Genomic DNA, 13,293 nt, shown 5'->3' on the forward strand with positions numbered 1-13,293 from the left:
GAATGTCTCTCCAGTCACTACAAGCCCCACTAACGGGTGGAGGGTTGGCCCTGCCTATCTACGAAAGATATTTCCTCGCCAGTCGGTCTACATGCACTGGGGGACAGCTCCAAGGCTAGACAACCGGGCACTAGTACTAGAGGCCCGCATCATGGAATCCTTAGAGGCCCTAGCTAAATTACATTATAGGGGTATCTCCCTGTACTATAACACCACACCTCCTATCAAAACGGTAGTGGAGTCCTTTCAAAGAGCATTAAAATTAGCTCAAAACAAACAAGCTGTCTGGTCAAAATGGACACCCATATGGGGAAATAAATACCTCCCACACTTCTACTCGGTGCCGGAGATAGCTAGGTGGGCATCTGCAGGAATTAAAACATTAGGAGACATCACCGCAAGGGGGGAATGTAAACAATGTACTCCAAGCTGAATTCCAACTCTCAGCGAACATGATATTTCAATATCTACAACTAAAACATGCTTTCCAGTCACAATTCCCTACAAGGCCAATAACCATAACTGAAACCACGCTGGAGCGATATCTCCGCTGACCTGACTTAGGGAAAGTGCTAACATATATGTACATAATACTAATGCAAACAAATACCACCCAACAGCTAAAGGTTAAACAACAATGGTGTGAGGATATACCAGAACTAGAGGAAGAAATGTGGAAAGACGCTCTAAATCAGGTACTCAAAACCACCATATCTAGTAGAGATAGATACATTCAGATTAAATTCCTTAGTAGAGTGTATCTCACCCCGCAAAGAGTGGCCAGAACATACCCTGGGGCCTCCGACCAGTGCCCTAAATGTCTTAATGAGGTGGGATCCTTACCATGTCTTCTGGGAATGCCCAGTAGTAAAAGGATTCTGGTGGGAGGTACTAGGCTATGCTGAGTCGGCATTAGCACTTCCCAACATTCTGTCACCCAGTTTGTGTCTGCTGGGTATACTAGAAACACTACAGCTGGGACCCCCAGCTAGGTTATGCTATCTGCAACTGCTATATTATGCCAAAAAGGCACTATTACTGCACTGGAAAGCCACAGGACCACCCTCACTGAACTTTTGGAAAAAACTTATAAATGACTCCCTACCAAAGCAGAAACTAGTATACCAAGCTTGCGGATGTCCTGACAAATTCGAGGCCATATGGGGATCATGGCTTATGGCAAACACACCACCTTAAAGGAATCTGAGCAGTCAGCGAAAAGGACACTGTGCTGCTAAAGGAATAGTGCAAATGTAACCCCTCGACTTTGCATTCCCCCCCAGCTCACTCCCTCCCTTTTACCTTCTTCCCTTCCTCTCTTCTCCCTACCCCCCTTGACTTTCTCTCTCTTTGTCTGTCCTAAAGGGACTGTTCCCTCAATGTTATTGTAAAAGTTAAAATGCAAAATAAAAACTTAAAAAAAAATATATATATATCCTTAACTAGAGAAAACATAACCAATTTGATTCACTAGGGGTGCCTGACATAGTAACCCACTCAGTGAATCAAACTTTCCTTGTCCTTTTGTCTTTAAAGTTGGATTTATTGTATTCAATAAATGTATCTTATTACTGAGAAACTGCAAAATTCAGTCATATAACACTATCCAGACAAACTTATTGCCCATAGTGGTATGATTTAGGAAGTTTCAGTGTCTTTTCACAAAAAAAATGCCCATAGGCTCCAATGGCTGCAAAAAAGCATATTTATCTCAATGCATTTCACATTTTTGACATTTTGCTAATTTTTTTGCCATAGTGAAACTGGACAAACACATTTGGGTAGTGGGTGTGTGCATTAAACAAAGGCAAAGGGACACTAGACCAGACTACTCTGGTTATACTTAAAACGCTGAACCTGTAACAAGTGGTAATTTGAAAAATCCTAATGTTATTACACTGGGGAAAAGGTTCTTCATTGTTTTGGCATTCATGGGGGTGGGAGAGAGCCTGAAAAGGGGTCCGCACATTATACAGTTGTAGTTGATTCATTTCATGTTGATAAAGTCCATTTTGAGAGTGTTACTTTCTAGTTCCCTCTACCCAAATTCCACTAGGGGGCACCAACACAAATTTGCAATCTTATATACTGTATTACTTTCTTTAAAAAATTCTTCAGGTAAAGGCTTAGCTAAAGTTGGTACACTTATTTACTAGGGGAGGAATTAAAAAAGAAAAAAACAAATATCCTACAGACCGGGGTACCCCATTTAGATCCAAAGTAATCAATTCCTCTGAATAATCTCACCAGGAGAATGATTATCAAAAAGTATCCATCAATCTGAGAGTGAGCTGTGAGTAAGAAAGGACAGCACTGTTGACGTCTGCTGGAAAACTGTCTGTTTTGTAAAGCAAATGTGCAGTGACTGCATGTCTTTAGTCCCCAAGAAAAGCAAGAATGCAGTTTACTTGTGGCAATTCTAAAGTTAGTGAAGGGGGATGGTATTTTGGGGAGTTTTGCTGCCTCCAATAGGGCAGCTTTATCCACAGGCGATAAATCTCACCATTTGCTATCATGTTTAAAGTAACTGGAGGGTTGGGACGGAGGGCACAAGTTGCAACTTTGCCTAGGGCACCAGAACACCTAGCTCCAGCACTGCCTTTCTCTGCTTCTCGAGCCAGTGCAGTTTCTATTTTCCTCAGTGAAACGTGACATTACTCACATAGTGATGTGCATACTTCTTGCACAAGAACAAAATCATTGTGATCCTGTAAATATATATTTACACTTTTAGAAACTTTACTTATAAGGTACAATTCCTTTGAGATCTCATGCCTTTTAGACTTCAGTAACAAATGATTATGAAATGATTGCAGTTGGTCTTCATTTTTTATGTTTTTTTTTTAATCTAGCTTTATATTCTGCAACTGTCCAGTTTGGAATGTTAGCAACTGTATGGTTGCTAGGGTCCAAATTACCCTAGCAACCAGGAAGTGGTTTGAATGAGAAATTAAAATATGAATTGGAGGGGGTCTTAATAAAATGTGACAATACCAATGATATTGTAGCCTCAAAGAGCAATAGTTGTTTTGGCTACTGGGTCAGTGACTCACTTTTGGAAGCTGGAAAGAATCAAAAGAGGAAAGTAAATAGCTCAAAAACGATAAAAACCAATTAAAACATTGCTAAGAATTGGCTTTTCTATAACATACTAAAAGTTAACTTAAAGGTAAACCACCCCTTTAAAAGAGAAGGAAAGGTAAAAACTAAGAAAGCTTTATCAGAAAGGTAAATATAGCCATAAGCACTCACAGAAACGCTTTGCTGAGTCCTCTATCAAAAGAAACAGAGGATTTCTTGTCTCCTTTTTTGTAAACATGTTCTTGGGTATCTGACTTCCTCTCTCAGAAAAAATCCTTCATTCCTGCTCCCCCATCCCATAAGAATTCATAAAACTCACTCCCCCCACCCCTAGGAACGTGTGATCTGAGCTATAACGGCTAGACTGCAGGCAGGAAGCTATGCACACCAAGCTAAAATGGCAGTTGCAATCAGAGAAAGCTTCTACAGTAGTGCTGTTTACTCAGGTATGGTAAAGCTTTCTGCAGAATAAATATAGTGTTCTAGGAGGCACTAAAGTGGCAAATCTATTGGCAGTAAAATGCCAAAATGACTTTCCTTCTCCTTTAAGTCTGAAGCGATTATCAGTGGAATAGGACCCTGAACTCTGAATGCACATTAGCAATTGTCTGCAGATAGACAATCTTTATTGTCATTGTAACTTAAAAACAACAGTTTAAAAGAAGCAATAGCAAGGCATAATTACACGCAAATCAACACTTTACTATTTCATATTTAAGGCCAGAATTGCTTTAGGATAGAAGCTATCCATACCTGAAATGTGCCAACTTTCAGGCTTTAGGTTTTATTTTATTATTTTAATTACATTTAAAAACAAAAGTACATAACATGCTTGGACAACTTAGTACTAAGCAATTTGAAAATAATGCAACATTTTTATTTTTGCACTTAAAGGACATTAACTATTCTGCAGGGTGCAGAAATCTTGGGGAGTGTTCTGTACTGCACATTTGCTCACTGGGACAGGATGCCTGGAGGAGCGCAAGAATAAGTAACCCTAATCTTGTAAGATTTGAAACTGTTATATTTACACTTCCATAAATCGACATCAATCCCCTGACTAGCCGTATAGAACTAGGGGCGCTGCTGGCATGAGTTGACTTGAGAAACCCTCCTCGGGAGGCAGCAGCCAGCAAGTTATAAGGGATGTCAAAAAGTCGTGCCTGGTAACTTTAAGAGCTGAAATTTCAAATTTGAAATCAGAATTTTGGTGATGTGGCCTCCCCTTGAACCTCTGGGGAGCTTGGAAAGGTAAGCGTCAGGTGCAAAGGGAAACGGCATCCAAAGAGCCACATCAGGGCAGCATAGACCCCAGAAATGCCCTTGTGTAATATTTGAACCTGATTTTGGACTACCAGCTCACACAAATATGTGATATGAAGAGAGAGAAGGTAAACTTCTGACAGGCCCTCCACTAATAATGTCCAAATTAGAATAATGATAATAACAAAATAATAACATAACAGCTCTAAATATTGGTCTCCTAATAAGGCTCTGTAGAAGATTTTCTTCAAGTGAAGCTGCAATTTAGTATTTTTGAAAAGCATAAAAGTTGCACTGAGTGACCCCTTGACCCACCTGTTGGGTTGCCCAGTCCAAGGAGTAGGAAAGAGAACACAGAAAATATTAAATTGTACTGTATTTTCACAGCCACTAAATGTTTAATAGCTGCCCACTGGAAAAGTTCCTCACCCCCTTCCCTCCAAGACCTAGCTAATAAAATTGAACAGGTAAGGAGGATGGAATATTTAACAGCCTTATCCCATGGCAGATCTTTGATAATAGAGGAAGACTGGTAAATGTGGAGGGCTTATTATGTGGAAATACAGGGCCAAAACTGATAGAAATAACAAGGTAAAAATGGACGTGGTTATATCTAAGGAGGGGTCGCGGGGCCTGGAGAATAGGAATGATTGAAGCTAAAACCTAATTCAAATAAGCATAAAATAGGGGAACTAAACATATATTACATTATAACTGAAAAGAAATATCATGAGACACCTTAAATAAATGTATCTTTAATCCTGTACCACATATTGATGTTTTTTTTTTTTTTTTTTTTTTACAAAAAAGAACATGATAGCTGCTGGTTTATATATTCTTAAGAAAGCATAACTCTGTATTCTGAAAAACATTTATCTGTATGCTTCCTTTTTCTGAAGACAATGCACCTATGTTTTAAATGTGAAAACAAATAAAAATACAGTTGAAAAAAAAAAAAAGTTGCACTGAGATAAAATGTTTGTCTCTTTCAAGACTTGTCCAGAGATTAGTTGGAAACTGGGATATTTACCTCTGAAAAATTCAAACTATACAGGGAAAAGCACACATTTTAGTGGTTTTCTGCTTTTCGTGATAATATTAAAATAGAGAGAATCCATACTGAGATCCCAAGCTCAAATGAGCATAATGCAAGGACACTCACATCGACATGGTAGGTCAAAACCAAGTGGTCAGGCTGGAAAAAAAAAAAAAAAAAATAATAATATATACAGTATATATGTGTGTGTATATATATATAAAAAGAGAGAGAAAGAGATAGAAACAAGGGTGCCAGATAGTATTGGCATTTTCAAACCATCTCAGTGTATGTGATTTGCAAGCACATAAAGGTGTTCTATTATTTTATGCAAAGTAAAATTCTGTCATTGGCTATAATTCCTGATAATAGTAGCTCTAATATATGCCACACAAAACTGAGTGTGCATGTAGCAGCTTAATCTTTAAAAGACAAAATATTACCAAGAAGAACATTGTATTTAATTTATTTAGTGTTTAAGTATATAATGGTTATTCACCATTTCCATAAAGGTCATGTTAGTGTCTAGCACTAGTATAATGACATTTTTCCCTAAATATGAGAACTCCAACTCTGGTGCCCCTCTTGGAGGGGTGGCCAATAACGTGGCTCAATGCCATGCACCTTCCCCACATGGGTAGCCCAATTTTTTTTTAATCTGGTAAAAGGTAAGCTTTAATTTAGGCTCACATGTACAAGAGGTTGTTACGGGGAAACTTACATCACTGTGATCATGTGGGAATAGCTGTGGTACAGAAAACTCCAAAGCATAAACAATGACAGCTGCGGCTGCAGCCAGAATACTCAGCACCACAGTTGCAAAGGCAAAGAGCTCCTGTAAAAGTACAACACAGTTACAGCACACAGCATTTTGGATGCAAAATATAACAATAACAGGGTGTGACTTTAAAGCTGAAAACAATACTTTTTGTTCAGAGATTATGCATTTTTTTTACTCTTTTCAAATTTTAATATGCAGCACAATCTTTTGTGAAACATTTGGTATGTGACCAAATACAACAAATGCAATCTATCAATAGACTAGCTTTGGATCAATACAGACAGATTTCTACCATAGAAATAATAAAGCAGCCAGTACTATTTGCTTCCCTAAACATTATGGCACAGCTTTATCAAATACTGAACGGAGGAATCCAGAAGGATTCTCGGCAGTTCAGTACTGTCACTGTTTATCAAAACTTGTGTCAGTTTGTCACACAATTGTTAGAAAATCTTCCACTGCTTTTAAACACTATTTTAGTCAGTTATTTACCACAGTGGAAAATTAATGTTAGAATACTGAAATATCAGTAAAGTTGTATCAGTACGTGATATTTTGGCCCCAATGCTTTGATTCCTGATATGGGTTTCTGGTAAAAGTCCTAATTTGTCAAAAGTGTCTTCAACTAACTCCACTTCGCTTGTCACTGGAGTCTTTGTAGGTGTATCAACTATCTGTTCTGTGTTCACTATACTCTATAGTTACATAGTTACATAGGGTTAAAAAAAGACCAGTGTCCATCAAGTTCAACCCATCCAAGTAAACCCAGCACACTTAACCCACACCTACCAATCTATACACTCACATAAATACACTATATATACAACCACTAGTACTAACTGTAGATATTAGTATCACAATAGCCTTGGATATTCTGATTGATCAAGAACTCATCCAGGCCCCTCTTAAAGGCATTAACAGAATCTGCCATTACCACATCACTAGGAAGGGCATTCCATAACCTCACTGCCCTCACCGTGAAAAACCACCTACGCTGCTTCAAATGGAAGCTCCTTTCCTTTAATCTAAAGGGGTGACCTCTGGTGCGCTGATTGTTTTTATGGGAAAAAAGAACATCCCCCAACTGCCTATAATCCCCTCTAATGTACTTGTACAGAGTAATCATGTCCCCTCGCAAGCGCCTCTTTTCCAGAGAAAACAACCCCAACCTCGACAGTCTCACCTCATAGTTTAAATCTTCCATCCCCTTTACCAGTTTAGTTGCACGTCTCTGCACTCTCTCCAGCTCATTAATATCCCTCTTAAGGACTGGAGCCCAAAACTGCACTGCATACTCAAGGTGAGGCCTTACCAGGGACCTATAAAGGGGCAAAATTATGTTCTCATCCCTTGAGTCAATGCCCTTTTTTATACAAGACAGCACTTTATTTGCTTTAGTAGCCACAGAATGTCACTGCCTGGCATTAGACAACTTGTTATCAACAAAAACCCCTAGATCCTTCTCCATTAAGGAAACCCCCAACAAACTACTATTCAGTAGATAGTTTGCGTTTATATTATTTCTACCAAAGTGCATAACTTTGCACTTATCAACATTGAACCTCATTTTCCAGTTTGCTGCCCAGTTATCTAATTTTGTCAAATCGCTCTGCAAAGCGGCAGCATCCTGCATGGAACTTATAGTTTTGCACAATTTAGTGTCATCAGCAAAAACAGAAACAGTACTGTCTATGCCCACCTCCAGGTCATTAATAAACAAGTTAAAAAGCAAAGGCCCAAGGACTGACCCCTGCGGTACTCCACTAACCACACTGGTCCAATTAGAAAATGTTCCATTTACAACCACTCTTTGTACTCTATCCTTCAGCCAGTTCTCTATCCAATTACAAATATTATGTTCTAGGCCAATATTCCTTAATTTGATCATTAACCTTCTGTGAGGTACTGTATCAAACGCTTTAGCAAAGTCCAAGTAGATGACATCAACTGCCATTCCAGCATCAAGGTTCCTGCTCACCTCCTCATAAAAGGCGACTAAATTAGTCTGGCAAGATCTGTTACGCATAAAACCATGCTGGCACAAACTAATAGTATTGTGAACTGCAATGTATTCAAGTACCCTATCCCTTATTACCCCTTCCAAAAGTTTTCCTACTACTGATGTCAGACTAACAGGCCTATAGTTTTCAGGCTGAGAACGGGATCCCTTTTTAAATAACGGCACCACATTAGCAATCCGCCAGTCTCTTGGCACCATGCCAGACCTCAATGAATCCTGAAAAATTAAGTGAAGAGGTTTGGCAATCACAGCGCTCAGCTCATTTAATACCCTGGGATGAATCCCATCCGGCCCTGGACCTTTGTTTACCTTTACATGTTCAAGTCTCTTCTGAATTTCCTCCCGAGTGACCCATGCGCCAGTAGCTAAATTACTAGAACTGGGCATATTACAAGGGAAGCCTTCATTATCTGGCTCCTCAGATGTATAGACAGATGAAAAATAAGAGTTCAAAATTTCAGCTTTTTCCCCATTCTCATCAACCAACTTACCCCCCCGTGATAATAAAGTTCCCACCCCTTCTTGCTTCAGTTCCCACCCCTTCTTGGTGGCCCTGTAACAGGAGAAAATGTATTAAGGGAAATCTCCTCTACTGCAGTGCAGCCCACCAGCAGAATTCTACTTAAAGGACATGTAAACCCCACACACAAAAATGTAATCGGTGAACAGCCTCTTTGAAATCTTTTAATACCTGCCACTCTGGTTGTGCAGAGGTTAATAGTAAGGCTGTGACATCTCCTTAATCACTTAGATTTCCTTCTCCTCCTGTAAACCACTCGCCACCCTCCCTCAGGAATTTGCTTGGGCTGTTGGCTTGTGGGCATGCTCAGTTGTTCTAACCTCAGATTACTAAACACGCCCTCCAGTCTAGCAGCCAGTGAAGAGATGGCAATGCTGGTTCCCATAGAAACTCAGCTCTAGCTGTTTGCTTTAATTTCTTCTTTAATTCTTTACCATTACAGTGCTCAAACAAAGCAGAACTTTTATCAGAGACAGTTCTGCCCGTGCGAGCCTGTATTCTTGATGAAATGTATGCTGAATAAGGGTCTGTGTGTGTGTATGCTGTTTGCAGATTTAAATGTATCTGATTATGTATCAGAGGAAAAATGGCCTCCGGGTGAAAGCTGCTATTTGCTTTAGGAACATGTGATGGTGCTGCAAGCGGAGGGGATATATGCAGTACAAATGATGCCATTTGGGTGGGGGAGATGTGCCCAACTGATATACATTGTAGGCAAATGTAGGCTTTACATGTCCTTTAACTGAAGCATCCTGCAGAGATAACAGACCACTTATTTTAATCAACTGAAAGGGCTCTACAAAATGGCTTTCTCTGCTTTATTCATGGGCCAACCTCATTTTTCTCATTTATATGCTGCCCAGGTGGCCAGTAAGCACAGACCATATTGACACTGCCTGCCATATTTTATTGAAGTAAATGTCGATTACATGTCTCTCGGGACCCATATGGCTATAAAAAAAAAAACCTCACATAAATATATTTCTAAACATATAAGCAATTATGTAATAAAAGACACTAAGTTTGCCCAGGCACAGTAACCCATAGTAACCAATCAGCAGGTATAATTTACTTGTCAGCTGTTTAACAGCAAACACCTCATTGGTTGCTATGGGTTACTACTACAGTGTAAACTTAGTGCCTTTTATTTCATATGGGGGCACGTGTACATACAGTATAACCTGTGCCCAGCAATACTTTCTGCATTTTACCTAGGAACCAGGGGTGTATTTAGGTCAAATTTTGGTAATGAAAAACGGATCCCATACCTGTAAAAAATCTGTACCTCTGTAAAAGTTGCTGATATACATATTTAATCTGGGTTGAAAATGGACAACTTGCCGTGAGGTTTCTCTCAGCATCAATTAGCCACATTAGGAGAAACCATTCTTGTGACCTGTTTACTATATATAGAGTACAGTGTACAAATATCCATAAAACTTACTGTAGTCCTAAATATTTGAAATCTGTCAAAACCTTAAGACTCTTAAAATATAAGGAAACTCACCCATTGCAGGATCACCAGGCAGAGAATACCAGTCTCACTGCCATACTCACAATTTGGGGCATTTTGAAATTGCCCTTCCTCCAGTCAAAGGGTGACCTTTTGCCTTTTGATTATTTCCTTGTAAAAAAGTTCCGCTGCTATTTGCCCATTACAATGTATTTGTGAAGAGTTATGATTTCACCTTGCATGCACCTCTTATCCAGAGAAAATAAACCCAACTTTTAAAGTCTTTCACTGTAACTAATTTACATAAGCTTTAGCATAAATACACTCCCTTTAGCTAAAAAGTTACTGCAATTATCTACAATGCTCCTTTTAAATTAAAGAGGCCTCTTGCATAACCTTGCATTTATCAACACTGACCTCAACTGTTACTTCTCTGTCCGATACTGCATTTTATATAAATTACACTGGAAATGCCTATTGCCTAACCCTCATATCATTTCCAAACACAGAGAACTTAGAACTTAATTTCTCAGTTTTTAAAATAATTTTGAATGTATTAACCTGCTTCTTCTACTTACATAGTTACATAGTTACATAGGGTTGAAAAAAGACCAGTGTCCATCAAGTTCAACCCATCCAAGTAAAACCAGCACACCTAACCCACACCTACCAATCTATACACTCACATACATAAACTATAAATACAACCACTAGTACTAACTGTAGATATTAGTATCACAATAGCCTTGGATATTCTGATTGATCAAGAACTCATCCAGGCCCCTCTGCCCCTGACCCCAGCAGCAAAAAAATCTATTGCGCTTTGAGGCTACAATTTTCCTACTTTTTATTACTTAGATTTTAGTCAGACCTTATCCTTGTCATCTTCCAGTCTCTCATTGAATCACCACCTGTTATTTAGCATATACTGAGTAAAAAGGAATTCTAATTTTTTATATATATACATTTAACAGCGTCAATGGTCTGGGGCAGCAAAGTGAATTCCAATAGTATTTTTCAAAAACTGCTGCAGCTGTGTTTATTCATTTATTTATTTTTGGTCTTTTAATTGAAAATGTTTATTAGGGATGTTTCAACTGTGGTTCATCAGCTAATGCTTAACAAAAGTTACCAGTATAATCTCAGTTATAATGGAAAAGTAAATGATGAACCTCACACCCCCATATCACCTAGAGAAAGTAAGCACAGCATGCTATTGATTTACAGTGGCTTGCAAAAGTATTTGGCCCCCTTGAACTTTTCCACATTTTGTCACATTACAGCCACAAACATGAATCAATTTTATTGGAATTCCACGTGAAAGACCAATAGAAAGTGGTGTACACGTGAGAAGTGGAACGAAAATCATACATGATTCCAAACATTTTTTACAAATAAATAACTGCAAAGTGGGGTGTGCGTAATTATTCAGCCCCCTTTGGTCTGAGTGCAGTCAGTTGCCCATAGACATTGCCTGATGAGTGCTAATGACTAAATAGAGTGCACCTGTGTGTAATCTAATGTCAGTACAAATACAGCTGCTCTGTGACGGCCTCAGAGGTTGTCCAAGAGAAAATTGGGAGCAACAACACCATGAAGTCCAAAGAACACACCAAACAGGTCAGGGATAAAGTTATTGAGAAATTTAAAGCAGGCTTAGGCTACAAAAAGATTTCCAAAGCCTTGAACATCCCACGGAGCACTGTTCAAGCGATCATTCAGAAATGGAAGGAGTATGGCACAACTGTAAATCTACCAAGACAAGGCCGTCCACCTAAACTCACAGGCCAAACAAGGAGAGCGCTGATCAGAAATGCAGCCAAGAGGCCCATGGTGACTCTGGACGAGCTGCAGAGATCTACAGTTCAGGTGGGGGAATCTGTCCATAGGACAACTATTAGTCGTGCACTGCACAAAGTTGGCCTTTATGGAAGAGTGGCAAGAAGAAAGAAATTGTTAACAGAAACCCAAAAGAAGTCCCGTTTGCAGTTTGCCACAAGCCATGTGGGGGACACAGCAAACATGTGGAAGAAGGTGCTCTGGTCAGATGAGACCAAAATGGAACTATTTGGCCAAAATACAAAACGCTATGTGTGGCCGAAAACTAACACTGCACATCACTCTGAACACACCATCCCCACTGTCAAATATGGTGGTGGCAGCATCATGCTCTGGGGGTGCTTCTCTTCAGCAGGGACAGGGAAGCTGGTCAGAATTGATGGGAAGATGGATGGAGCCAAATACAGGGCAATCTTGGAAGAAAACCTCTTGGAGTCTGCAAAAGACTTGAGACTGGGGCGGAGGTTCACCTTCCAGCAGGACAACGACCCTAAACATAAAGCCAGGGCAACAATGGAATGGTTTAAAACAAAACATATCCATGTGTTAGAATGGCCCAGTCAAAGTCCAGATCTAAATCCAATGGAGAATCTGTGGCAAGATCTGAAAACTGCTGTTCACAAACGCTGTCCATCTAATCTGACTGAGCTGGAGCTGTTTTGCAAAGAAGAATGGGCAAGGATTTCAGTCTCTAGATGTGCAAAGCTGGTAGAGACATACCCTAAAAGCCTGGCAGCTGTAATTGCAGCAAAAGGGGGTTCTACAAAGAATTGACTCAGGGGGCTGAATAATTACGCACACCCCACTTTGCAGTTATTTATTTGTAAAAAATGTTTGGAATCATGTATGATTTTCCTTCCACTTCTCACATGTACACCACTTTGTATTGGTCTTTCACGTGGAATTCCAATAAAATTGATTCATGTTTGTGGCTGTAATGTGACAAAATGTGGAAAAGTTCAAGGGGGCCGAATACTTTTGCAAGCCACTGTATATATTGGAAAGTATTATGCTTCCTGTAATATCATGTGTAAAATAATCACATTCATTTTAGACATATAACGAAGAGTGAACTGAATGTGGCTTTAGTCAATGAACAAAAATTGCTAATTCAGTTACTTACCAACCGCACCAGTGGCCATTTGAACAACAGACATAAGGAAGCCCCAGACACAACAAACTAAAAGGACAAAATTGCGAAAGGTAAATAAATACAATGAGATATAGTGAAACCTTAATTTTTACAACTATTGTTTAAAGGAGAATGCAAGTTCAAATTTAAAAAGCATACTGCCCAATA

Source organism: Xenopus tropicalis, chromosome 6 (assembly GCF_000004195.4).
Source record: "Xenopus tropicalis strain Nigerian chromosome 6, UCB_Xtro_10.0, whole genome shotgun sequence".
Classification (NCBI taxonomy): domain Eukaryota; kingdom Metazoa; phylum Chordata; class Amphibia; order Anura; family Pipidae; genus Xenopus; species Xenopus tropicalis.